The following is a 27,452-nucleotide window of genomic DNA, read 5'->3' as shown; positions in this document are numbered from 1 at the left end:
CTCACTAGAACTACCCAGGCTGAGTGGATTTTGGATTGACAACAAAAGGGGCAGGGGCCCTTTGGCATGGCCCATTCTTTCTCCCTTCCATTGGACAGCACCTCCTTTCTAGGGCACTGCAGGGACCCAAGCTGAGAGGAGCAAACAGCAAGAGAGCTTAGAGGGCTGTTAACCAATCTCACCCTGCCTCCCAGCTTCCTCTCTTCTCCCAGTTTTGTGCTATAAGGACATCTGCTATGGGATTACATTTTCACCTGGTATGGGACTCATATAACAAAAGTCACACACTTACACTGGGTCTGCACCTGGGCTACTTATCCAGATGCACTCAATGGCTAGAGCAGCACACAGGTATCTGTGGGACTCCTGATATTCTAAGGCAGGTCTATTCCACATCAGATAAACTGTATCCTAGACGTGCCTACTTCTCCCCACTGATTTTTTAAGGGGCCTGGAGCTATGGGCTCAGATACTGTTTGCCATGTCCTGATTTTATTCAGAGGAATCCACAGCAAAGTCCTTTGCCTGCATGTCCTATCAAAATATCTGCACTTGCTGCTGATGCAACATACATATTTATGCTTGCACTGAGATCGTCCTTGGGATTTTGTGAATCTCAGGTAACAGCAACATTATGTATCAAGGTCATAACCTGCTTTCCTGCATAAAATATTAGTGTAGGAAGCAAAATAGTGTTAAACCTCTACCTTCTGGTACTAAACCCCAGCAAGTCTATATTTTTCCAATAGTAATGCAAGAAATTTTCATTAATGCCTAATATAAAAAGATCTAGTCCATCAAATAGACTGTTTTATTGTTCAGAACTTCTTTTCATAGGGAGTTTGAATTTCCTGGGCTTAGACAGCCAATTGGTTGGGATTTCTGCACCGCCCAGCTCTCTGGCCAGTGATGTGTCTGCAGTTTAGGATCAAATGGAATCAGCTGGGGCTCCCCTGCTTAGGTTTGAATACAACTTACCCTCTCCTTATCCAAGGACTTGTTTTATTTCTAGGATGGTCGAGTTTGGGGGTCTGATATGGTCAAATTTATCTGGCAGCTGTAGGCCAGCTGCAGCCGTGACACATTAGCCCAAATAGGCTGTGTGCACTCTTATGTGATGGGCTCATAGGGCACAAATACTCAGGCACTTTGACAAGCACAGTAATCATCAGTTCAGTCCCATCCCAAGATGTTTTCCATGGGCTGGATGCTCGGGAAGCAGCCAAGGCACCCTCACACTCAGAGATGCTTGAAGCAGACCTGCATGGGAGCAGAGTCAGGAAGCTGGGAAAATGATAGATAATAGAGAAGGACTAACAGGCTCGATTTTGACAGCACTGGAGTGCATTAGTCCTGCATGCAGCTGACCACCAGCTGTGGAGGCTGGTGCTATTTGTACCTGCACCTCCTCCGCCCTGGGAGACGCCACGTGCCAGTGGTGACAGACAGAAGCCTTTCCTCAGCAAGCTGGCTGCTCTGAGAGCAAACTGCTCTAAACCAGGGAAAAAAGAGCAGGGGAGGAAGTGAGGAACAGCTTGTGCTTCCACAATGCAGCACCCACACGTGTTGAAGAAGCAAAACAACAACCTGGGGACCCTACCTGGTGTTTTGGCAGATCTGTGCAGGCAGTGGGTGAGTGGAGGAGTGGATGAGTGCTGATGGATCTGACACTGCCTGCTGTCCTGTGCTGCTGCCCACAGCCTTGGGGCAGTGCCCAAAGAGCTACAGGAGCTGCACAAAGGGACAGTGTGGAGGTTGTGTAGTTACTTGTGTCCCGAGGGTATTCTGCATCTGGGAAGCAGTTTCTCTTTCTGGAGGCAGCCTTTTTTCCAAGAGGTATGGAAAGGCATGGAGTCTGATTGGGCTTGAGGGACTGGATGCATTTTACACACTCAAGAGATTCACCTTTGGGTACCTAAAGAAATAAATCACTGCATTTTGGATAAGTGAAATGCATTTGTCCCTCTACAAAAATAATTTTATAAACTCCAACACTTAGTTTCTCAAGTTAAGATGAACACGAAATTTATTTATTTTTCTTTTTGTTCCATCTGTGCATCAAAAACTGCTGTTTCTGAAGCTTTGCAACACCTCCAGTCCCAAGCAGTGGAGGAGAGCCTGCAGCTCTGCCCATGCTGTCTGTGTGGCTCCCAGCCCAGGTTGTGCCTTGTGCTCTGTGTAGGGTGGGTGTGTGTGCACACACGAGTGTGTGTGGGTCAGCTCTCTGGTAGTGATGCCTCAGGGCTTCCAGCCAGCATCCAGCCTGGCCAGACCCCACAGGCACAGCCTCTCTTGGCAGCCCTGCCTGGCTAGTTATGTTTTTAGCCTGGTTCCCTAAAGAAATTAGTCTTCTGTGAGGACACTGGTTGTGTGGGCATTCAGCAGTGCTGCAGTCCAATGCAATAAGTAATTAGGAAAGGTGAAAGGGTTGGGGTGATGCTGCTTTATTAAAGTCATGGTGTGCAGTGAGCTGCAGCACTGCATGGCCAGCTCAAGATGCTGGACCTGAAAAAGGATGGATATCTCTGTGGTTCCCATCCTTTATGGGAGCATTCATCCAGTATGCCACCTGGACTCCAGAGGGGATGGCCACAGGGAAAGGGATGAGAAATTGTCTTCTAAAAGCTGTGGGTAATACTGAGGACATAGGCAAGGTATGCCTTTTCCTTGCTTCTCAGCTGCTTGCAGTATTTCTCAGAAGCAAAGGGAGATCCACCCACCACCCCACATGAACAATGTGTTGCTATTTCTGTCTTTCTGGCACACATTCATCAGCTCACTGTTCCATATATGCTGGCACAAACATCTTCAGCACTAAAATTTCCAACAATTCATCAACTTATGAAACTGGAGCAACCAAAGCTTCTGGAAGACTTCTGGCAGGTAAGGAGGGTTTATTTTAAGTGGTGTCTTCAGGGAAGTCTTAATTTTGGTTCTAGCATTTTTTGCATCTTTATTCACTAGGTTGATGGGTGTTTGAAAGATGTGGTGTGCAGCTGGGAGACCTTTGAGCTGGTGGCAGAGCAGAAAGTCAGTCACAAGCCTGCTAGAGGTTCACACTCATCCTGACCTTGGAAAAGAGACAGTGAGTCCAGCCAACCAACAGAAGGGAATATTACCCTGGAAGCCACAAAGGTAAAGGATAAACTCTAACATGTAAATGACTGCCTGGGCATGTGATGCAAATGACAGAGGACAAAATGAACTAACTGGATGATGTGAAAGTGAACTAATACTTTGTATGCTGTCATGCCTTGCCTGTGTTTGTTTAACTGCTGTTTTCTCACTCCTTCTCCATGAGCCAAGAAGCTTATTTTCAGGATGGGCTTTTACAAGGTGTTCAGAAAAGGAACTGGGAGCTGGATTGCTGTGTGGGTGAGGATGTGATGTGGAGCCTGGACAGATTGCTGCAGGGGTCTGGCCCCAGCACTGAAGCAAGAACACTGAAATCTGGATGCAACAACATGCTCTTGCAGAAGGCAGCAGGGGCTCTGCAGTGGGAGGCACAGGTGCCCTTGTCTCCACAGCCCAGCCAGTGTCCCCATGCCCAAGCTACCCTCCAGCAGCATTCCCAGCCTCAGGTGCTCACTTCCCTGCTCATCCAGCTCAAAACACCATCTGCTCCCACCCAAGCTGGCAGCCTGTGGCTGTGGCTCAATGCTGCAGCCTGTCCTGGCTGTGACAGGGTCATGGTGGAAGGCAAAGAGGGGCTGGCAGCACACAGCAAACCCCAGCCCAACAGCCACAGAGGCAGAGGCAGAAATATTTTGGCAAGTGTAACATATGGCTTGGATATTGCTTTCAGACAACCATTGCCATCCCAGATTTCTCCATGGCTGCAAAACAGTTATTGCCAGCAGAACAGTGAATTCTTCTGCACATACATGTGGGCCATTAGGAGGCACAGATTTCTCACAGAGAGATTCAATTGCTTCGATATTGAGCTGGAGAATTATTTTTCACAATCCCAGCAGAAGAAGCCAATTGTAGCTGCAAGATGGGTGCTTTGGTGCACTGTTTGCTGAACAGCCAATTGCTGTTCTAAACCTAATCCTAAGAAATAAGCCATGTATTAGAGATAAAGATGGAATTAGCAGGGCATATGGGACCTAATATTCATAGGATTACATGTAAAATATTAAGGTCTGATCCTGCTGACCTTTCCTGTATTTGCAGCCTCAGGGATGCTTCTTATATTCACATGTAAAGGCCTATTTTTTTTTTATAAATTACAGATAAAGCTGCATGGACATGCTGAAGTCTTTAAAAGATGACTGGTGACTTTGACTGTCAGGTTTTGGGTAATTCTTTTAACTTCCCTTGAAAAGTCAAAATTCAAGACATCCTCAATTATTACTCAAAAAATTACCTCATGATCTTTGGGGAACAGACCTTGAAGTCTTCAAGGGAAAATACAGACTACATTTCTCTACTGCATCACCTTCAGAAAGGTGGTAATGCTGAAGAAAAAAAGTCTAGTTTAAGTGATATTTAAATTAACACAACATAAAATAACAGAAAACTCATTCCACTACAGCACTTTGGTATGACATTACTAGTATTTAGATAGGTGTGATAACATTAAAAGCCTTGATATATTTGGAGGCAAGACTGAAACTGGAACATCTCAATAATTAAAATGTGTGTATCTTGCTGAGGAAATAGGTACATATCATTCAGTAATGCTGTCAGTGGGGTGTGAGGGAGGATACAAACATAAGTTGCTCAGACCTGACTTTCTACTAAAAATGCAGGGGTAGTTATTTATTCCAGCATCAGCCCACTCATATGTACAGGTCCTTGAGAAGCTAAAAGCATGTTTGCACTTACCTTGCCTGTGCTTTCCCATGTGTGCTCTGCTCTGCATGTCACAGCAGAAATACCAGGATTAGACCCTTGTCCCTGAATCAGCAATAAAGACCATTAATTCAATCTGTCATCACTGGATGCCCATTCCCAGCTGTTCTGATTGATTTCCAGAGGGTTAGCCTAGATAGATCAGATGCTAAAATAACCCAGTAACCTATGACCAAGCATGGCATAGGGAGAGGAGACATTGCATGCAACATTCTGCACCTCTTTTGTCCTCCTTAAAATACTGGGCCATGGCAGGCACATATTGATCCCATCCATGACAACAGCTGTTAGCCAGACACAGATCCATTGTCTGATTGCTGATGGCCATCCAAGGACAATAATCACACTTGCCATCAAGGCAGACCTTTGCTCTCAGAACCCTGTCTTGAGGTCATTAAGGGTCCATAATTCTGACTTAATGCTGGAAGATGCCAGGATCTCTGAGCAGTGTGAAATCTCTGGAGCTGCCCTCAGACATCTGCTATAGGTTTTCAGCATAAAGATTTCACCTACTGCAGCTGAGCCTCCCCATGCTTTGGTAGCTGGAGTGGGGAGGAAGCTGAGCATCAGTTAGAGATGCTGAAGAGCTCTTTATATCCACTGCAGAGCTGCTGTGGCTCCACATAGTGTGACCAGATGTGTGTGCTTACATTGTCCTGAAAAATTAGACCTTTTGAGTTTCAAATTCACTATCAGGAATATTCTAAGCTGCAGTGAGGGGTCTTGCATCTGTATCACAACCTCTTATGGCATGCTGCTGCCACTCCTCCCCACTGCTCTGGAGAGTGCTATTCTGGGCTCCCATGCAAACACATGTTCTGCTGTAATGGTGAAATACTGCTTCCAAGAATGAAATAATACCACTGATTTGCTGCTTCTGCTTGTGTGTCTTTCCTCAGCTCAGCCCACACCACCCACAGCCCCCCATGCTGCCTTGGAAGCTGGGGAGGGACCCATGGTGGCCCTGGGCTCTCCACAGGAAGGGGGTTCATGGGGCCTGGGTCAGCAGGAAAGGTCTGAGGAGCAGCCACAGTGTGCCAGACACTTGGGCTGCACTGGGGACGTCCACGTTGTGTTGATCCAACAGAATCCCACAGAACTCTGAAGATCCTAAGTACAGGAGGGACATCAAGGCCTTGGCCAGCCTCAGTCTCCAGTTGCACATACTCTGATACAAAGTGCATGGACAAGCCAGAAAGCCCCTGGAACATCAGATAAGCTCCCAGGATGGCAGTAACCTTTCCATAAACACAGAGAAACAGCTCAGTGAGAGCCTGCAAGTTTAGCCCCATGAACACCTTAGTGCAATAGTGATAGAACAAACATCTTGAACATGTTGGGGTCCTGACAATACCAACAGGGGCCAGAATGTCTGGGACCTCCAACATCCACCTTCATGAACACCTTGCTGCTGCAACTGTTCTGTTCACATGTGCTCTGTTCACATTCTATGCCATTGTTTGGATATCCTGTGCCACTTTGCTTGCACAGAAAGAGTTACCCAGTTCCTTGCCACCTTCTAAGATTCTTCATGTCACAGTGTGTTGCCAGAGGGAGAAGATGGGACCTGACCCACAGTTCTGGACTCCATGGAAAGGCTGGGAGTGCCCTGCCTGGGAGCTGCCTGAGCACAGGCATTGCTGCAGTTCACTATTGCAGTGTGATTGAGGTACAAGTACCTACAATTCATCTTTCAGAGACTTTGCATAAAGCCAGATGTATAGGAAGGGGAAATGCAAATAAGCCTATCAAGTCCTCTTCCTTCAGGGAAACCACTTCCTAAATGTAGTGGGATATTGATTGATGGTCTGGGCTCCTTTTGAGATAGAAAGATAATACTGATCTCTGGGGCTTTCTATATGAAATTCAGTACAGCTGGGCTAATTTTCTTTTAAAGGTACATGAGAGGGCCATTGCTGCACATAAAGGACAGCTTCTGCAGGCTCCATTGAGCAGAAGAAAAAACAGCTACAATGCCTCTTAGGAAGAAAGGGAAAATATTTTGCTATGGATTTTTAATGCAGTTTATCACTGTAAAGAGATACACTAAAATATTAAACTATTATTCATAATAGTTTCATTTTCCATACAAAGAGTTAAATCCATTACCAAAAGATGTCTCCACTTAAGAATCTGCTTATCAGATTTTCCTAGGTGAGAAGATAACAGAATACCTTTTCCCTGGTTATGCTCCCTTCATAAATCAAATAAATGAAATACTACTGACTCTGAAGGATATTTAAATATAGTTTTGCCCACAGATGTAGGAGCAGAACTTTGGCAGAAGAACGAGTGAGAGATTTAATTAGCATTCCAATTCAAGGAAGTAAACGGAATTGTCTGTCACAAAATGGTGTTTGTATCAAGAGGTTTTATTGCAATATTTGTGCTCAAGACCAAATGACTTACTGTCTCTGAGAAGTGATACCAGCAGCTTATTTTCTTCCATTTTTTTTTATATTACCTTGCAGGCAGGTTAAACAAATTAGTGATGTCAGAACATGGTCCTAGAACATGCATGTAGTTTATATGTATGGCAGCATGTGTGCCCCCATCCATCCTGCTGTGACTGATTCCAGTTCTCAGGTGCACACTGGGGAAGAAAGTAAATCAAATAATTACTTCCTTCCAGAGTGGTTTGAGAAGGAAAATGAAAACTTTCTTCAGAGCTATTGTTTAGGCATCTGTAAGAAGGCATATGTGGCCTGCCTCCCCAAAAATCCTCTCTCCTTCTGCATTAAATATAGCAACAAAATTAGTTCAAAGCCTATAGCATTTTGAGTGTTTTTAAAACATCCTTTTGTCTAAGTACCAGTTCCATTTTTCCAAGGCTGCAATGTAGTGGGTGGCTAACAACATCCATCAGGCAGATCCAGTGGCACTGATGGGTTATTAATTTTGCATATGGTGGGTCTCAGCACCAAGTGACCCACATGCATACTCAAATGTAAATTCAAAATTCCAAACCTAATTTTGGCCAGCTGCAGCAAAAAAATGGGGACAGCCTGGCTTCTCACAGTGACACATCAATTCCTTGTTCCCAAAAGCTTCACTGGGAAGAGTGCCCAGGTAAGGAATTGGTTCAAGGGGTTTGGTACTATTACTCAGTGGTACCAAACTCCCCAGCAAGCTGCCATGCAGTCCTGATGAGACACAAAGAAACATCCCTAGCCAGGCTCCCCAGAATGTAGCTCTGACTTTGTGGCTGGCACTGGAATGATACTGTCAGAAAGGCAAAGAATCACCAAGAACACAGACCTTGCAAATCTATGCCCCACACACTCTCCTCTAGTATCAATATTGGTTTGAATTGCTGGAAGGTGGAGCTCTCATCCAAGAAACTGTAAGAAAAGTGTTGTAGTGAAAACTAGAGCTGTTTGATTAGCTTCCTAGTAATAGATGAATGCATGGATTTGGCATTATATGTATATAAATACAGAACATGTGTAACATACAAAACTCTATATGCTATAAATAATCAGTTTACTTAGAGCTAACAGTTGCACAATGGTGCATGAAGAGCAACTCAGAGCATTTAGATTGGCTTTTGACTGACACTGTTGGCATGTGGCATGACTATCAAGACTTGGTTCACAGTCAGAGAATAGAAGAAGCAGGCATTTCTGCAGTCCCTTTCATCTTGCCCTAAAACAGACCCCAAAAGTAGGGCATGCAAACTGCACCCCAGAAGTGCCTCTTTTTTCTTTGACTGCAAAGGGAGCCTAGGGTAACTGCAGTAAAGAGGTCAATGCCCAAGTTAAAGGTTTAAAAATAGAGGTGCTGAATTCCACCCATGTGGTTCAGATAAGGGAGACAAAGTGAAACAGGTCAGGAAATGTTTGATGTGCTCAGTTTGGTCGGTTACTTTTTAGTATCACTGAGTCTGATTTCCAGTCACTGTGATTTCACAGAGCTGTCAGTAAAGGCATGATTAGGGTCCTACATATGGAAGAAACTTTAATTAGCTATTGATACAGCAGGGCTTAGATCTGTGGAGATCAGAGTCCCTTTGTGCCAGAGTCTGTGCTAAGAAGTGATGGGAAACAACACCGGCCCCAGCCAGTTTGTGGGCTGAACAATCCAGGAGCAGAAAAGGGAAGAAATGCAGAGAAAAGTTGTTCCCTTGCTACTTTCAAGTGGGAAGTCAGTGAAACACTGCACTGATGAGTGCAGTGAGAAGGGATAGAGGTTTGAAAGAAATACATATCAAAATTTTTCTGCCAGCCCTGCAAGTTCCAGGAAGGACCTGGTCTTTGGGAAGTGACTTGCTTAAAGCTTCCTGGGGCAAGAGCAGTGTAAGAAGCCTCCTCAGTGATGCTAAGAGATGGCACTGGAGGCAATGTGGCCACATACTGTGGAAGAGAAGGAGATGGATGTGAGCAGGGCCATGCAGTAAGACAAAGGCCAGAGTGAGGAAGGTTTCTGGGGCTGAACTAGTGCCATGGGGACCAGGTATTACAGGAGAGGGAAATTGCTTACAGAAAACACAAGGACTCAGTGAACCTGATGCACACACCTCTGAGTACATAAAGGAGTTAACAGGTCTGGTGTGACCAGAGCAGTGTGAAACAAAAGCAGTTTTGGTACCAGCACTTTGGGATGGGCTGGAGAAGGGTGCGGGGAGAATGTTACTGAGGAACAAAGTAGTGGCACTTGGTGGAGTGAGAAGCTGCATTTTCAGGGGAGTTCTGAGCATGATAATGTTGGCTCTGAAAGCCAGAAGGAAAGCAAATACATGCACACTGGTGGAGAAGCCTCTATACTTCTGGCAGCATTTCCTACTGTGCTAGGAAGGCTTCAGTTCAAAGCTCAGGTGGAGCTGGAAGGTGTTTGGCTGCAGTGTCATGTGGCTGCAGGCTCCATCCAGAGCTGGCACTACCCCTAGCATTCCTGACTTACCCACCACCACCAGGAGGGACCAGCACTCATCCTTGTCACCCCAGGACTGCACTCCTGCTGGGGCTGTGGAGTGCTGTTCAAAATCCAGCATCTCCTTGGAAATAAAAATAAATAGAACAACTCAGCAGAGAAGCTCCAGGGCACACACATGTATGAGCCCTGTCCAAGAAAAGTGAACAGAAGACACTTCAGTAGAGTGGGCTGTTCAGTGCTGGTATCCCACATTCTGAGCCAAGACTGTAATCACTAGCATCACAATAAAACAGAGGTATTAACAGTGTCTTCTTAATGGGACCATTACTTGATGTGGCTTTTTAAATGGCTGAAAGGAAGATGAAATATATGGGATCTGTTTGGAATAGGTACTTGTTTTTTGAAAATTGTTTTGGTGAAAATCTAGCATTCAGTCTAATTTGTAATTTCTTATTCTGAATTTTTCATTCAGTTGTAGAACAAAAAACCCCAGCACTCCTATTATTTGCACAGCCTTAAATTCTACCCTCCATATACCTCAAAAAAAATATAACTTAAGAGCTTGTATGATCCCTTTCAAATCCCCAACACTTGCTGTCTGCAGTAGGGCCTTCTGATATGTATCAAGGGACTAATTGTCTTTCACTTATTTTGCAAGGATGCCTTTATTGTTACATGAAGTTGCCATCTGTCCATCTTGGAGAGTCCCAGAAGATTTTAATCCTCAATGATTACACAGATTCAGGTGCCTCTCTAAAGGACAAAGATTGGCCTACTTTCCTCCCTGTGGTATGCAGAGGCTTCTCCATCAAGCAGCTTTTGAGTGAAAGGCTCACCCTGAATGGCTAGATATCAATTCACCTCCTCTGAGAAGGGGCTTTGTGAAAGATTCATTCAGTCAGATGGCCAAATTTAGAATATCTGACAAATTTAGTTTTAGGTATCAGCTGCTTCCTTTTTTTTTTGCTTCATTTCTTCCACCTCACCTTAAATTCTTTTTCTTAAAAAATAAAACAGATTGATGATCATGCAAATTTTTTCTTTTGAAACAAGAATTTGGAACACTTCATTTCAGAGATGTCTAAGTAAGGTATTTCAGCTTACTAGAAATTTTCCTTATTTTTTTAAAGTCAAGAGCAATTAGCTTAACTGGAACCATATTAAAGAATAATATCCATTCCAACAGAAAGAGCATCTTTCACCAAATGTTACACATACATATGCACACACAAAGTCAAGCAAATCCCCAAAGGTGCTGCTTATATAAGACATATTTCCCTCCCTTCATTTCTTCATGGATGACTGCCCTGTGGGATTTTTTTTTTTTTGCAAATGGATAATAATTAGAAGTAGTCTTCATCTGAGTGCTTTGTGACCTTTGCAGCCAGAATTAGATGTGGTTTGGAGTGACTGCTGAACACACCCTTCTGTTTGCATTTTACAGGCATCAGTGCAGACCCTGGGCTCTGATTAAAGCCTGAAGATTAAAATATGTTGATCTGGATGGCTTAGCCTCCAAGCTCTCCAGGTTCAAGCAGCCTAGTTATAGCCAGCACAGCACTGCCTACTCTGCAGAATAAACTCCAATATAAAAAACAAAGGGAAAGCCCCTTGCAGGAGTCATGATGAGGTATCCAAGGCCATCCACAGGACACCAGCTTAAATCTGGCCTGGGCTGGCAGTGACCAGGAAGGCAGCAGGGTCTGACAGCTGCCCCTGGCAGCGAGGGGATCAGCTGTGTCAGCCTGGAGGCTGGTGGGCACACTGCCTGCAGCACCGCACACCAGCCAGACCCTGCCCTCATCTCAGCCTGGCCAAATGCAGATGCTGAAAGGTACATGTGTGAATTGGTGGGGAGAAAACAGAATAAAGCACTGGCAAAAGGACCCTTCATGAGAAAGATAAGGCAGACAGAGGATTGCAGGAAAACTTTAATATTGCCTAGCGACAAATTGTTATTGCCCAAGCAATAGTCCTGAAAAAGAACATTGCTACACTTTCACCTTGGTGAAGTAGCACATGCTGCAATTTATGAAAGCACAATCAGTACATTCTAATACAGGAACAAAAAGGTTGGCTGAATTTGCTGATAAATTTTCAACTGAGACAGCGTAGAAATGAGAAAATTGGCAAAATTCTGGCTGACTTATTTAAGTCAGTTCAACTACAGCCTTTACAATGGACTTTGCTGAAGCCTGCCCTATAAATCAAGATCCCTGTTGCCATATGCTTCTGCCAGAAGGAATGGAAGGTCTAGAAGCAGAAAGCAGCTCCTTCTGTGCTGTTATAATGTTGGACTGGAGCAGCAAAGCCCAAGTCTCACTGCTGAGCCATGCTGGCCCATTGCCCCACCAGCATGGCCATCCATGGCAGTGGGAAGCTGCTGCCATGAGAGGAATAGACACAGAGCTGCCCTAAGCTGTGCCACAGGGACAGATGATCAAGCTGCTTTAAATCCAGCCTAATAAAAACTGTGCTTCAATGGAGGCCCAGGAGGTAGAGCACATACAGGGAGTGCTCAGAGCAGGTAGATGGAAGAAAGCTGCTGGTTCCTCCTCCAGCACTGCCCTGCTCCAGACATCTCTCTCCTCTGTGCCTCAATTTACTCATCTGAGTGTAAGAATGCTTAGTTGCCTCTAAGGGTTACTGGCAGAAGGATTTCATATTTACACAGTGTTGAGGAAAGTGTTACAAAACACTTTTCAGTGAGCAGCTGGAATGGCATCTCTTTCAGATCTGCTTATTTTCTCTCTTAGTCTTCTGGAGAGTTATAAAACAATTTAACATTAGCCACGACACCTGGCAATGTTGAGCCAATTCTGTTTTTTTCCAAGGCTGATCGCAGAGCTTACAGGGAACCACAGCAGAGCAGAGCTCCAAGCTCTCTGGAATTACAGACTTCAGACAGGTTCTGAGTCACAGCCAAGAGAAAGATCAAGCTCCAGCTCACAAAATGCCAGATGGGTGCAGGGCTTCAAGCTCCTTCCAGAGCACAAGTCCTAATAGAATCCCTTACATTGATTTATTTCCAACCCACCTGCTCACCACTGGATGAGATCACTTGGAGGAACAGCACCTGAGATCTGGCATCCTAGACAAACCCAGTAGCATGGCTTCAACCTTAGAAGGGTTGAAGGTTGTGCACTATTCCTTGTGCTTTAGCCATGCCCTTATTATAGAGACATTTACTTGGTTCCCTGGAGATATGATATGATCAAGTTTTAATCTGAGATACTCAGTAAATGTGACACTGCTAAACTTAAGGGATTTCAGCCAAGAATAAAAACAAATTCAAGCATGGCAGAAGGAAAGAGAGAATGAATGGAAGAAAGAAAACAAATTTATTGCCACAGCAGATCACATATGCTCTCTCAGAGGAGATGCTATGAAAGACATGCAACATCATTTGCACTAATTAGACGAACAGTCATTCCAATGGATAAATATCTTATATTTCAACACATATGCTGTAGAGGTCATCAGCAGAAGGCCTAAAGAGAGGAATGTATCACGAGTGGAAGCAGCTGTTCACACTCTGGTTTTCCCTGCAGATAATGTAAATGACACTGATAGTTGAGCATCCTTCAGAGAAACCTTTCAAATACAATTTAAAAGGCAGAAGGAGAGAAGAGGATGAACTCTAAGACAAAGAGCAAGTTCAGACATGAAAGTTTACTCTTACCTGCGAAAATGTAAGGGCCAGAAGGGGCTCTGAGGCTAGTCTTTGGCAGGTACACTTCCAGCAATGGAAAATTAATGTGCTCCTTGGCATCTCTTACCTCTCTACAAGCCATTATTTCTGTCTGCTGTTGATCAGGACAGCCTGTTTCAGGTTTTTCCCTTGGCACAACATGTCCATGTTTTCAATTTCTCTTCTATTCAGCTTCTTCAGCACTACTTCTCACCTAAATGAGCTTCTCCCTGCCAAAGACAGCAACTGCTAACTCAGGACAGTTGTCATCTTTTAGTGGGAATTCCACCAGGCTGCAGAGGAATCTTTGCTGGTCTCTGTGGATTACTCTTGCTCCTATTATTTTCTGCTGGAAGACCAATATGTAAAGACCGATTCTAAATGGATTACTTGTTCTACAATCCGATTTCCAGTTGAAATTAGCAGAATAGAAGTTACATGGCTCTCAGCTGGAATTTTCTGAAGGAAACTCAACCACTTAATCTCTTGAGACTGTTTCTAGCTAATCCTGTGGAGTAGATTTGATCTTACAAAGATTAGCCCAAAAATAAAGCCTTTGCCAGCAAAAAGCCTTTGGCCTAGATGCCAAAGGCCAAGGTTTTGCCATACATGTTTCTTGATTACTTTTTTTGCCCAGAGTTCCAGCCTCCAACTGAACCTGTTGCTCCTTAAAAACCAATACACTGAAGTTGGGGGTGAGGGGCAAAGTAGCCCATAATGGGAGAGGGAAATGGATATCAGACTAAACAAATTGCTGAATCAAGGCAATCCAGCTGTCTTGGCTCTATTCTTCAAAAGACCCAACTGTTGTTCTTTAGCTCTCTGAGCCTCCTTTAGAAAGACCTAAAAAAGGAGGGTGATGCTGAAGGTGCATGGGGAGAACATGACTAGAGCTGCCTGTCCTGCCAGTAGCACCTGCATAGCAGGCAGGGAGTGTTTCATGAAGCAGAGTTTGCTGAGCATCCATGGAACATACTTGTGCATCCAAAAAGGGTCAGTGTTTACATGGGAACACCCTTCCCAGGTGTTACAGCACACTGAATCCCTCCACATTATTCATCACAGCACAACACCAGGAAGCTGCCCTGAACACAGTGCTCTGCATGGCACGGGGCTGCCAGCTGCTGCAGATCCAGACAGTGCAAAAGTGAAAGCAAAACAAACCAGAGGAGCTGAACTGGCTCTAAGTGGGAACTGAAAGGAGGAAAGAAAACCATTAAATACTGTCTTGGGTATCTGCTTTGGTAGTTAGAATTTCCCCAACGTGCAAAGCACCCTACTGCTTGGACAGAGGATGTTTTGTTTTACCAGCACTAGGGGAGATCACAAATATTTCTAAATCATGGAGAACCAGAGAAAATAAAACTGGAAGTATGAGGAATAACCATTTGATTCTTAGCAGGTGTTTGTCTCATCAGCTCTTAAGGAGAACAAATTATGGCATTTACATAATCTAATCCAACACTAAATGATCCTTAAGATCAGAAAGTTTTGGTCTATATAGTGTGATTTCTTTCTTTTGCAGATTAAGTATTTTTCTTTTACTATTCTTTTCTTTTGAAATGTACATATGGAAATCAGATTATTCTTTTCTTTTTGCTGCAACTGATAGGAAAATCTTCTGTTCTCTAAATAAAAAGTTCAAAAATTCTGAGCAGATGTTATCTGTGTGCCTTTTTACCTCCCACAAATTGTGAAGAAAAATATATCAATTAATACATTTATTTGTAGACACAGGTCTGCTTTACAAATGGGGTGAGTCAAGCATATGTTGCCTGCCTCAGCTGACAGCAGCTTGAGAAGTGACAGTAAGCTGACCACTTTTCATCATGTGAAATTAGGTTGTTTGGACTGGATTAGATCAGATTTGCTCTGATCCATCTCGGCTGTTACTCACCACTTTGTGTTCTTTGGGATGGTTACAAAGACTCTGATTGTTCATTTTTTCCAGCCTGACAATTCAGTGGTTTGCTTTCCCCTTTGAGTAGGTGTTAGCCTAGCCCCCTTTCACTCTCTCACTGCTTTGCCACAATTCTACTGGAACAACTGAAAGCAGCTTTAAGGCTGTCTCAGCCAACTCCTGCACTATTTTGGGGCAGAATTCACCAGGCAAAGACAATCTGGACACATGTAGTTTATCCAATTACTTTCTAACCTGTCATTTTCTTGTTCCAGTTTGAGTTGCTGTTGATTTTTTTCCCCTATGTTGGTGTTGATTGTGTCAGTCAGTTAAACAAGCATTCCTTTTAATTTTACTTGAATTTTGTCATCTTCAGCATACTGTCAAAACATCAGCAATGTAATCCCATGGTCTAACACCCAGACCTCTAATGTGAACAGGTTTGTTGCTGACACCCTAAATATTATTATGCATCAGTCATTTGAACTATGAGCATCAGGCAGGGGTTCTGAAGCTAAACATAACACCTGAGCTTCCCTGACTTATTGCACACCTATAAGAGGCCTCAAGAGCTCAGAGAGTGCAATATGGCTGGATGGCAAGTTCAGAGGAGGTTATACTGGCACCTTCTATCTGAAGCAGCTTGCCAGGGTCTGACAATTAAGCCCATCTAAGTTTTGCCATATTTAAGCCCTGAGAAAATCCAAATGTACAGCTACCATAACTATCATAATCCCTCTGCTTCTTCACTGACAATCTGTGTGCACTGTTTCTGCTGATCTTTCCCAGGGCAAGAGCTCCAGCAGAGGACACACATTGTTTTCCTGTCCCCAGTACAAGGCATGCCTGCTCCTCCTGTCTCCTGGCTGTGGGTTGTCTTTGCCCCTGGAGTTCTTCAGACCATAAAGATTCCTGGAAAGATTGTTTTAGTAGAGTTCTTACCACAATTTTCCTTCATGACCTTACATTATTCCTTGCAAATGTTTGGCACTTTCAGATTGCTCAAACCTGCAAGATGATGAATCCAAAATACCATCCAGATATCACCAGTGCCTCTCTCTGTTATAGTATTCTTTATTATCATCAGTACTGCTTTATCTGACATACTTGCATTATAAGAGCACAAGTCTTCTTCATAAACAGGATCCCCTCCTCCCATCAGAGTGCTAAATACACCTGTGAGAATATATCTTTTTCTCTCTCCCTTGGGGCTTTTAAATGAACTTGAATCAGGAGCATGTAACAAAGGTGGAGCTGGTAGAGAAATGAGAAAAGAGAACTGACTGTCTGAGTTAAATGTAGCCATCAAGTGTGGTTCCTAATTGTTCGAAAACCTTAAACACATTGACAGAAAGATCACCTGAATTAACCCTGTCTCTCATAATCAGATTCTCTTTAATTATTTGCAGCAATGGATTGGATATAAAGGAGACTAGCAGCCTTCTGGTTTGGGCTCCTGTGTGATGGCTGTACAAAGCCACAGAGGCCTTTGCCAGGGAGAGTCAGACAAAGGGCACTCGTGGCTTGCAGCCCATTTAAAATAGAGATGACAGATGTAGAAGGCAAAACATGATGAACAAGAGTGGGTAAGGAGAGAGGAGAACAACTGTGGAGCATCCAATGGTGTGGTCAAGGTGCACTATCCAGTCTAAGCCTGGACTGCAGGTGGTCAAACACAAAACTTCCCATCCCACAGTTGCCTCTTACCCTGGGGTCCCCTTCTTGCTTTGCTTTAAGAGGGCAGAACTATGTCCCAGTTAAGAAGCTGCACTCTTATAGACTCCATTGCCAAAAGGGTGTGTCTCTGCTGATGACAAGGCTGCTTTGGAGGTGACAGGAATGAGTCAGTTTATTCACTGATTTCATGGATTTTTTTTTGAAGATGTATGAAACCATCAGTTATGATGTGCTCATATCTGCAGGCTCTAGATTATATGTGGGACAGCTGAATAGGTTTTTTAAAATAAATGTTTACTTCTTCTTCTGGCTTTGTTAGCTAAGGATTCCTTGTTTTGTGCAAGTGCTAGTCTGCCTTGGGATTTTGGCCAACAAAAAGAGATACTGATCATGATATCAATTGTTTCTACACAGGGGATTTTACAAAGAAACCCTGATGTTAGTGGATTAAGATCCACTTAGACATGAGCCTCAAGACTGTGCAGTAGAGAAAAGCACAAGCTTTCTTTTTTTTTTTTTTTTTTTTTTTTTTTCCCTCAGTGCAATCATCCCTTTTGAGATCAGTCTTCTAACATTAAGCCATTTCTTGTTTCTGAAATAGTAGATAACTTTTTTGGCAGCATCCCTGCAATCCAAAGAAAGGAAAAGCTTGTTGCCAGTATTCTGGCTGAATTAAAATGGGATTGGCACAAAAGTTTGGTTGAAATGACCTATGCAGATAACTTGATCTGGCAGCAAATTAGGTGCTGTTTATAGCCACATCAAGAAGCGTGAGAATGCAGGGGTGGAGCTCCTCCGTGGATTTTGTAGAGAAAGCAAGAGAAGGAGAATTGCCTCTTGCCAGCCTCAGGCAAAGAGTCAAGCTTGTGAGGGAACAGCCTAGAGGACAGAGCTGCTGAGAAACACCCAGCCTCCTGCACAAAGAAATGTGTTTCTCCTTCTTTCCCACAGCACAGCAATGCCTGTGAAAAATTACAGCATGTTGGCCACGGCACAACAATTTCAAAGCTGCATTTAACACACTTGTAATGTATTCAGCTGAGGTTTTTTTTCCTGCCTAGCAGTGAGGGTTCTGAAAAGCCTGGGACCTCAGAAACTATCTGCATTAATTCTTCTTGAAAGTTATATTTTTAGAAATAATTTATTTTTAAAACACACTTTGCCAGCACAAGTAGGGTTTGGAGCCTCTCTGGTCTGCCAACAGGCATGAAAAGCCAAGCCCTGCCTCAAAAAATGCAAGGACTGAGGGAAATACAGGACATGAAAAGGGTTTGGAAAAATTTGCTACAGCCAAATATGTATGACACAAACATACATATTCACATGCAAAAGTGTAATTTTTCTCTGAAATAGATTTGAAACAAGGAAATAAAAGTGGTGTGCCATGCCTGCACTTCCAAAGAGCCTGCTTACATGCCCTGTGGAGGGAAATGAGAGAACCAGGATGTCACTTGCTTCCATGCAAGAATCTAGACATGTATATGCATATGAACACATGGGAAAAAATAATATGCACACATTTGTATGTGTAAGTGTGCTCCTGTGTACATATTTATAGGCAAGCAGATATTTTCAGTGCCCTGAGCTGTAAGTGAATTTGTGATGCCTGAGGGTACTGGTGAGTTTCAAAAGCAGGAGAAGCCTGGCAAAGCCAGCTGCTGGAGAAGGAGCTGGCAAAGGGGCACCAGCAGCAGCTGCTGGGAACAGGAGTGGGAGGCTGCAGCCAGAGCTGAGCAAATTCCTCACTTGCATTGCTGTCTAGGCAGGGAGAGGTGGAAAAACACTTTTTTTGCCTGAAGTAGAAACTGCTGGACTTGATGTCTTCTTGACTATGCCACTATAGCAATGAGAGGAGGCAAAATGAAGCATGGGCAAAGAGCTTTACTCTGGTGCAATGCAAGGACATGGAAACTCACAGCCAGGGTCATGCAGGGGGATGATGGGGCTGGCAAGATGCAGAAGGAAGATGATATTACCAGGCATGGCTTATATGAGTCAGAAGAGAATAATAGAGATATTACAATGCAGAAACGATGAGGACAATGAACTCATGCTAATGGAGAATGTAGCTCAGGTCCCATTTCTCCATCCTCGCTGATTTCTTTCATCAAAAGAATCAAGACAATACTATAGGGAGGAGCAAAGGAATGGGTCCAAAGCCATACTGCAACAGTAATATGAAGGGCTGTAATAAAAGAAAAGAAAAAAAAAAAGAGAGAGGGATGAAAAAAATCCCACAAAGGGAAAGATCTTATGAAAGAAGATTGAAGGTGTCAGAAGAGCAGAGGGAATGTGGAAAGGCAACATGAGAGAAAGAGAAGGATACTTGCAGCAGTGAAATCATAGATTTCTGTGTCTGAAAGAAGAAAGACAGAAACCCCAAAAGCTGTAGCAAGAGTGGTATTAAGGCACTTCAGTGAGTACTACTGCTCTGTCTGAGAGCAAATGAAAAGTAAAAGACAATAAGCAGATGGTTAACAGGTAGTGGGAATGTGTTGATGGGTGCTGAAGCTTCTGAAGTCACACATTATGATAGCAGTGATACCAGAGATACAGAGGAATCTATATTTTTTGCTGCTTATTGCTAGATGCACCTCACTCACATGACAAAACTTTAAAAATAGAATAGATTTTAATCACTGAGAAAAAAAACTGGAATTTCTCTTCAGTCCTAATCTTATTAAATATGAGTGACTTAAAATTGAAATCACTAGTCCATATGAGAGGCTAGATCAAACCATTAACCTTCAGGACTCTAGGAGTAAAAAATTATTTTTCACATGATTATGAGGCTTATGCCTTAATGTTTACAGTTTCACATATAAACATTATTTTTAAAATTTAAAACTACATTATTGTATTTACATTTTTAAGTTTAAAACAACTTCACACCAATTCATTCAAAGCATTTGGCACATCTGAGATCTTAAACTGACATTCAACTCCAGAATGAGCAAGACTAGAGAATTAAAAATCTGACTCTCTTCTCAGATGGCTATCAAGAAAAGTACCTGTAAGCCCAGTGTTTTTTGGTTTTTTTTGGGGGAATTTTTTTGGATTTTTTTAGGAATTTTTTTTTTTTGAATTTTAAAGTGAATTTTTGGGATTTTTTGGGATTTTTTTTTGGGTTTTTTGGGGGAAATTTTAAGTGATGCTTTGGGATTTTTTTTTTATTTTTGGGGGAATATTTTAGTGATTTTTGGGGATTTTGGGGGATTTTTTGGGGAATTTTTAAATTATTTTTTTGGGACTTTTTTTGGTTCTTTTTTGATTTTTTGGTTGTCCCAATGTAAAACAGATGTGAGTAGAGGCGAGTTCAAGGTTCTCTTTGTCCACAGAGGATGGTTGTAAACAAGGTGTCAACACATTTCCTCCTGATGCTGATATGAAGGCCTGGTTAACTCAGCTTGATGACACTTGGATTGCCATGGAGCTGCATCTCTCCTTTTCAGCAGGGGACAGACATGTCAAGATTTTAGACAGGATGAAAGTAGAGCTAGGTCTGCTTATAATCATGCATGACCAGCTGCTCTGAAGCAGTAACAGCTCTATGTGTGGAAGCAGGGCACAGAAGTGATGAATGTGTATAGCAGTCCACCATCAGAGTTGTGGACAATATCAATTTACAGCATTGATATTGTACCAGGGAAATGTATAGAGAACAATTATCAAGCATGTACTGTACTAAGACAATAGGACTGGAAGAGTAAGTTTAAATGAAATTAAATGTCCCATATAGCTTGTCCCAGAAAACCTACTTCAGACTTTAGATGCAATATGCCTAGCCTGAAAAACACAGATGAGAAAGAAAACAGACTTCAAAAACTTTGTCAAAAACTTCATGTGCAAAAATAGAAAGTTAAAGTTTTAACAAATGATTGCTGGTTCACAAACATAGGTCTAATTTACAAACTGGCAGCTTTACTGAAGAAAATGCATCCAGCTAAATGTATATTGTGATATGGAACTCCCCATTCAGCCTCCAGAAAACCTACCATTAGTTTAAAAAATGTATGATTTTATCTGTATTCTAAGAACTACTTTATGCTACAAAATGAATTGCTAAATTAGTTTTAATCTTTGATATTTAATTCTGTGAGGAACTGCTACCTTTTAGTAAGACATTTCTCTATGTCATCCATACAGTAATAGAAGCAGGGTCATTTTCTAGTGTTACAACCTTCCTCCAAGCCAACAGCAGAGCTATATTTGGAAACATTTTTGATTTGCAGGCTCTATTTTATATGGTCACCACAAAGCTCAAGAAGAAGATACTCCTTTCCTAAACAAAATTAAACCAACATTCTCCTCAAAACTGCTGTTTGGAATTTCCTGATTCATTATACTTACAGAGACAGACACTTTAAAATAAGCTTTTTTAAATAAGAAAAGAACCACAGGTACTGGTGAGTCCCCTAGAGGTGTCTGTATCTCTTTCTTGGTAAGAGAAGGGAAAAAAGGAGGTTAATTCATCCTGAGAACCAAATTTTCAGATGGCTAATGTAGGCAGACAAACTCCAGCTCTCCCATCTCTGTATCAGGAAGATACAGGATCTATTCCATGCAGAAGTTTACATTGCTGCTTAACAAAACAGAAGCAATCAAAATGAAATGATTTCCTGCAGAAGATTCTGGAAAGAACATGGTTTTCAACAGATGGTGCTCACAACAGCCTGTAACTGTGACATTCCCAGAAAGTGGCTGCATAAAGTCACAAAGCTGCATTTTGCCTACACCTAACTTTTTATACTAAATACTGCCAAACATTTTTGCTTTCTACAACTGGTTTCAATTATTACTCAACCAGTGACACATATACTACTGGCATGCTCCAGTCAATCATGCTGCTTCTTCAAGCAGTGCCACTTTGGGCTGATTGACCTTCACAGACTTTGGCACCAGAAGATCCAAGGAAAATGAAATTCCACAGTCAACACTTGGAGAAAAAACTTGAGATTTGATAGACATAGCCTGAAGCTGAACCATAATTGCTGTATATGTTCCTGTGATAGTTTAATCAGGCAGATTTTACTTTCCTAAGGCTAGCTTTTAGAAATGAAACAAATTTAATAGTACATAAAATGGAAGGGATCTCCTTGGTAGTCACTGCTATCAATAGCATGCCCTAATATCCTCTTTAGAAGCATTATATTCTGATGTCTAGCCTGTGATTCTCTAATCTTAGGGCCACACTTCATCCACTTCTTCCACTGATGATTTACCTGAACAGCCAATGCCACATTATTAATTTGTAACTGTCTCATCTGAAATGCTTTGTAATACACACATTTGTTCCTCTCCTTCTCATATCTTATTTCAATTCATATTTCCCACTATACCTCTGGATACTTGCAAGCCTAACTCTCATTGATATTAATCTCTCCCCTGGCTGTGAAGACAGGTCTCAATAAGGTAATACATAATGATTATAGCCTCTGTGGGTTCTTTCTCACTGCCATGGTTGTGTGAAGTCACACTAAGTGTCTCAGTGTGCTTTGTCTGGTCCCATTCATGTCTACAAACCCTGGCATGCAATTGTGGTATGTTAATATATTTTTCACCTGTTAAGCACTTGGTTTTGAATTTCACCCTTCTTTTATTCTGCATTTAAAAAGCTTCTGGAAGCATGGAGGATAGACATTCTCTATTTTTGTTGCTGCTACTGCTGCTGCTGCTTTTGATTGTTCCTAGTTTGTGAGTACCTGCAGCAAATGTTTTTCTTGTATTCTGGTACTATTGTTTACCCAAAACTACCTCAGGATTACATAAAGATTTTCTAGAAGCATTGGAAAACAAAAATATAATACTTAGCATAGTTCTTGAAAGCTGTTCTTGATTTATGTTCTGGTGTTAGAAAAATGCTTATGTCATTTATGTGTTCTTTGGAAAGATTTCATTTCCTCTCATTGGCTAGAATTTTTTGAATGTACATTATCATACATAATTATATCAGGTATATCACATATTTTACACCTTTACTCTGAACATATTTTTGGTCTGACTGTGGTATATGAAATATAAATTTCAAATGTCTATTAAACAAATAACTTTATTTTGTAAAAACAAGGATTTTATTTCCTTTGCTTGAGAGCTTTTTAATGCAGTGCCTAAAACCTCCAATGTTGCTGTTGTTAGAATAAAATGCAAGACCTGAAAAAAGGGAGGCACAGAATAGAATCAATTGGTTCTAAGTTGCAGGGAAAACACCCTGTAGACACAGAATAAACTGAGCACTTTTGCCAAAACTCTATCCAAATAAAATAATCTTTCCAGCTACATGATGCTGCATGTAAAGGCAAGATAAATTAGCTTTGGTATCAGGATGAAATTAGCTACAGCATCATACATTTCTTTTGAAATCAAATTAAGGGTTACAAAAATAAATGAGGTTATGCTCACAACGAAATGGCTAATAGCTCTTTGAGGCAAGATTTCTGTCACTTGTTACTTTCTGACTTAAATATTTATTTTCTGCTTTGGATAGTGAAACATAATTTAGCAGTCAGACAAATATATGAGTTTTTTGGCTTGTGTTTTTCTCATTTTAGCTTGAGAAATTTTTCTCAAGACTCAGAACAACCTGATTTTTGCAATCAAGAGAAAGAATGTTAGGTTGCTCTACAGATTAGCAATCAGAACACAAATTACTGTCAGCAAGGAAAATCTGGCCTGTACAGTAAGGAGTGAGGACTGTTAATATTAATTCTGAAAAAAATAAATATATCCTATAGTATTTTACTATTTGGTCTTGAAATATTTATTATTTTTATTGGAATGTATACATAATAAATCTTACTTTGTCTACTTATCTCAGAAAAATGATATGCAATACAAATGTAAGAGAAGCATTTGATAATCTAGGTGAGGAGCTGAATTTTGGTAATACAGGGCATTTAAACCAGACACAAAATGCTTCAGACAAGAACTAATTGCTGGAAGTTGAAGCCAGACAAATTCAGACCAGAAATAAAGTCAAAGTATTGTAATAATAGGAATATTCACTGAAGTGCAACACACAGGGCTTATGAAGAATTGTTTATCACTGGGAATATGATTGACTGTATTTTTAATATAGCCTCTATTTCCAGTACTGATGTGAGGTCTAAAGAAGGATTTTTCTTTAATGAGTTCTGGGGCATGTATTACTTCAGACCGGGTGATCATCATAGAGCCATTTGAACTCAAAATCTGTGAAACTGCATCTTGAAACAGCTTTGAAATCCATGTGCTGATGGGCACTTGTGCCAGGTAGATGCTGAGAGTTAATTTACATTTTGACCCATTTCACAGATTCAGAGCTTCTTCTGGAGAATACTCTCTTGACCCACTTCTGCAGTAGTCTCCATTTCTGACAATTGCTGCATTTCCTTATGTCTGTTCTCTTGCTCACCACTCAGATGCTGTTGTACAAGGCGAACTTGGAAGAGACAGTTTCGATGCAGAAGCTGTCTAACAAGAAAAATGCCTGAGCACTGAAAATAGAATGGTTGATCTAGATCTGGCTGATAGATTGGATACACAAAGGATATCTCAGCTGATTTTCAAACACAGAACAAGGACAAGACTGATAAAAGAGCATTGATTAGGAAAGCTTGCTAAGTGTAAGAACAGGTAACAGAAAGGAGATCAAAGTCACCAGGTAGCATCAACTTCACTAATTCTTCTCTACAGCTTTAACTGCTCCCACTTCACCATCTTGTTAGATGTGTGGGGTTTGTATCTTTTCGACAGATGGGCTAGAAGGACAAAACCCACAGGAGGACCTAAATTACCAAAGAGAGCTGTCAACTTTTTGTGTCACTTGCATGTGACTGGAGATTCCTGGAGATCCAAGTGGTTTGTATCCATCACAGCAAAAGTGAGAATGAGTCTTACTGACCCATTCTCACAGCTCATTGTGTTTAGGGTATCAATCAGTTCTTCCACAAAGTAGGAATTTCTTTCTGACAAACTTGTATGTGCCTGCCAGATTATTTCATATTTCATATCTAAAGGTACCCAATATGTTGTGAAAAAGTCTTCAGGTACTGACAAAGATTTCTTGGTATTACTAAGTGGAATAGGAAACCTTAACTGTGGTGTGCAGTCTATTTATTCATGGAGAGATCCATCTTCCCAGAGCTCTGCTCCACAAGTACTTCCACCTATTCCTTCAGTCCACACCTCCTTATCCATGCTGTGCGCTCACTTGATACTGACAGGCCATGTCAAATACTGAATTCCCTGGTTTCCTTCCCAATCTCAGCACATCGTTCTTCCTTACCACATCCTTCCCTTGCTCCTGGCTTTCAGCTCTGTCAGCAACAGCATCAAAGCCTGCAAAGCCTCAAAAATGAAAAGATGGGGCAATCATAGCCTGAGGGGGCAAAGTCACAGACAGCTGAGAGTGGGAGGAAAGGTTAGGGCTTGTCATGGATGTGCAAACATCCTCCCTCCACAGCACAGTTGAGGAGAGAGCCCAATGCAGGCTTGCAGCATTCATGTTATTCTTGCCCAGGGCTCTGCTAAAATTAGTGTCAGTCTCAAAGGAAACATGCAACCCTTAAAGACACAAAGCTAAATTTTTTGCAAGCACTGACTATATGCACTAGGAACCAGTGATTAAGAAGCATCAAACCACTGATTTGGAACAGGTTTTAAAGACGCAGACTGCAGAAATGTAGTTCTGTTGATCTGGTCCAATATCACTGGGGACAGCACAGCAAAACTGTGTTTCCTAATTAGACCTGGATGGAGAGCACATTTATGTAAACCTCTACTGGAGCCATGCTGGTATTGAACAATCCCATTCAGGGCAGAGAATTCCATCTTTGCCATGATGTCTGGTCAGTGTCATAACAGGTCATTCTTCTGCTATGAAAAAAGCAATGCCAAGATGTTCTATCTATTCCTCTAGGATCTGTATCAAACTAGAAAATACCTTCAAAATACCTTCAGGAGAAGAAAATGGCAATTTTGACTTATTATGAGCCATGTGGGAAAGGACTCAAGCAGAGTGCTTCTGTTTCTTTTTCTCAACTGAAGATGACAGTAATCTGGTTGTTTTTCAAGTTTCTACATAAGGTTTGCTTATATCTAGGTGAAAAAAATAAAAATATCCCAAATGCAACCAACCCTTGTATGACATGTCTGGCCCAAGTTGACAAGCATACTGCCTGGGTGATTTATATTTAGAGCCAGACCCAGAGGTGTCTAAAGCAATTTACTTTCAAAAGCAGAAGTTGTCATATTCTAAATCTGCTCTTAAAGAAAACTGGACCTCAGTGTTATTTTCTGGATAAAATATAAAACACTCAGAAGAAAGGGCAGTGTTTGAGAACAAACGTGAAGTCCAGAGTTCAGTGAGGCACCTGATGTCCTGATGCCTTAAGCTTTTATATGAGTGGTCAATTTTGTTTTAGCAATTTTGTTTTAGTCAGTGAACAGCATTTATACAACAAATAGACATTCTTCCACAAATTACTAGTAAGTGCATTGATTGTAGATGGCTTGGCTTTTTGGGAATTAGGTTTGCCTTCTTCCATTTGGTGCTTGTAGCAGAGGTGCTGTGCTGGGTGCTGTTTTCTAAGCTGGTGTCTTCCTCACAGCTGCTGGAGCCACAGCATGTCCCTAGGGCATGTTCTCTGCCTGTCTTTTGCAGCTACTGTCATTTCAAAGACTTCACATCAAAGTGCTTGGGCAACATGGGAAATGAAAACACCTCCTTCTGCAAGATCTGCTTGCTTGAGGTTAACTGTTGTTTTTTTTTCCCCAAGCAATGTTTCCTGGGGATGTGTTCAAAGGATGTCATGTTTCACAGCTGAGATATTCTGTTGATCCTCAGTTACCCTCTCATGTACATCATGGAGGATTTTGCTCTGTAGTGACAAAGGGTTCACATTTTCAGGATAGGTGTAAATAAATACAGGAAGTTCCTTCTCTCCATACTAATAGCAAAACTTCTAAACATTTGTGTCTTTCTCTGTGAATACCATGAAGCAATCAGGTGTTCCACCTGATACTGATGGCCACTATGAATGGCCTTCTTGTCAAACAGCTCCTCTCCACTGCTATTAACATCCTCAAAGTGAGCAGGGAGGGTTGTTATATTCAGCTGGTATTGTTTCAACACATCTAATGGTAACACAGCTGAATATTTACTCAGAAACCTTATTTCTTGAGGGATCAATGCATTTTGATAATTTATCTTTCAATTTTAAAAATAAATATGCACATCTATGAAGCAGTGTGCAGACCTCTTTGTACTTCAACTTTCAGTCTGAAAAGAGAAAGCTCTTCTGAAATGAATGCCATGGGAAAACCCTAGGAAATGCACAAATTTTGCATTCTTCAGGAGCTGGGAAAAGGTGTGGCGCAGTGTGGAGTTTCTATTTTATGTCAGCAAACAACTAAAACAACTCTTTTTGGCTAAAAGCCAAAAGAGGAAAATTATTTTTAAAAATACATTATAAAAAT

This window comes from Oenanthe melanoleuca, chromosome 1A, assembly GCF_029582105.1.
Source record: "Oenanthe melanoleuca isolate GR-GAL-2019-014 chromosome 1A, OMel1.0, whole genome shotgun sequence".
NCBI lineage: Eukaryota > Metazoa > Chordata > Aves > Passeriformes > Muscicapidae > Oenanthe > Oenanthe melanoleuca.
Note: the sequence above shows the minus strand (reverse complement) of the source record.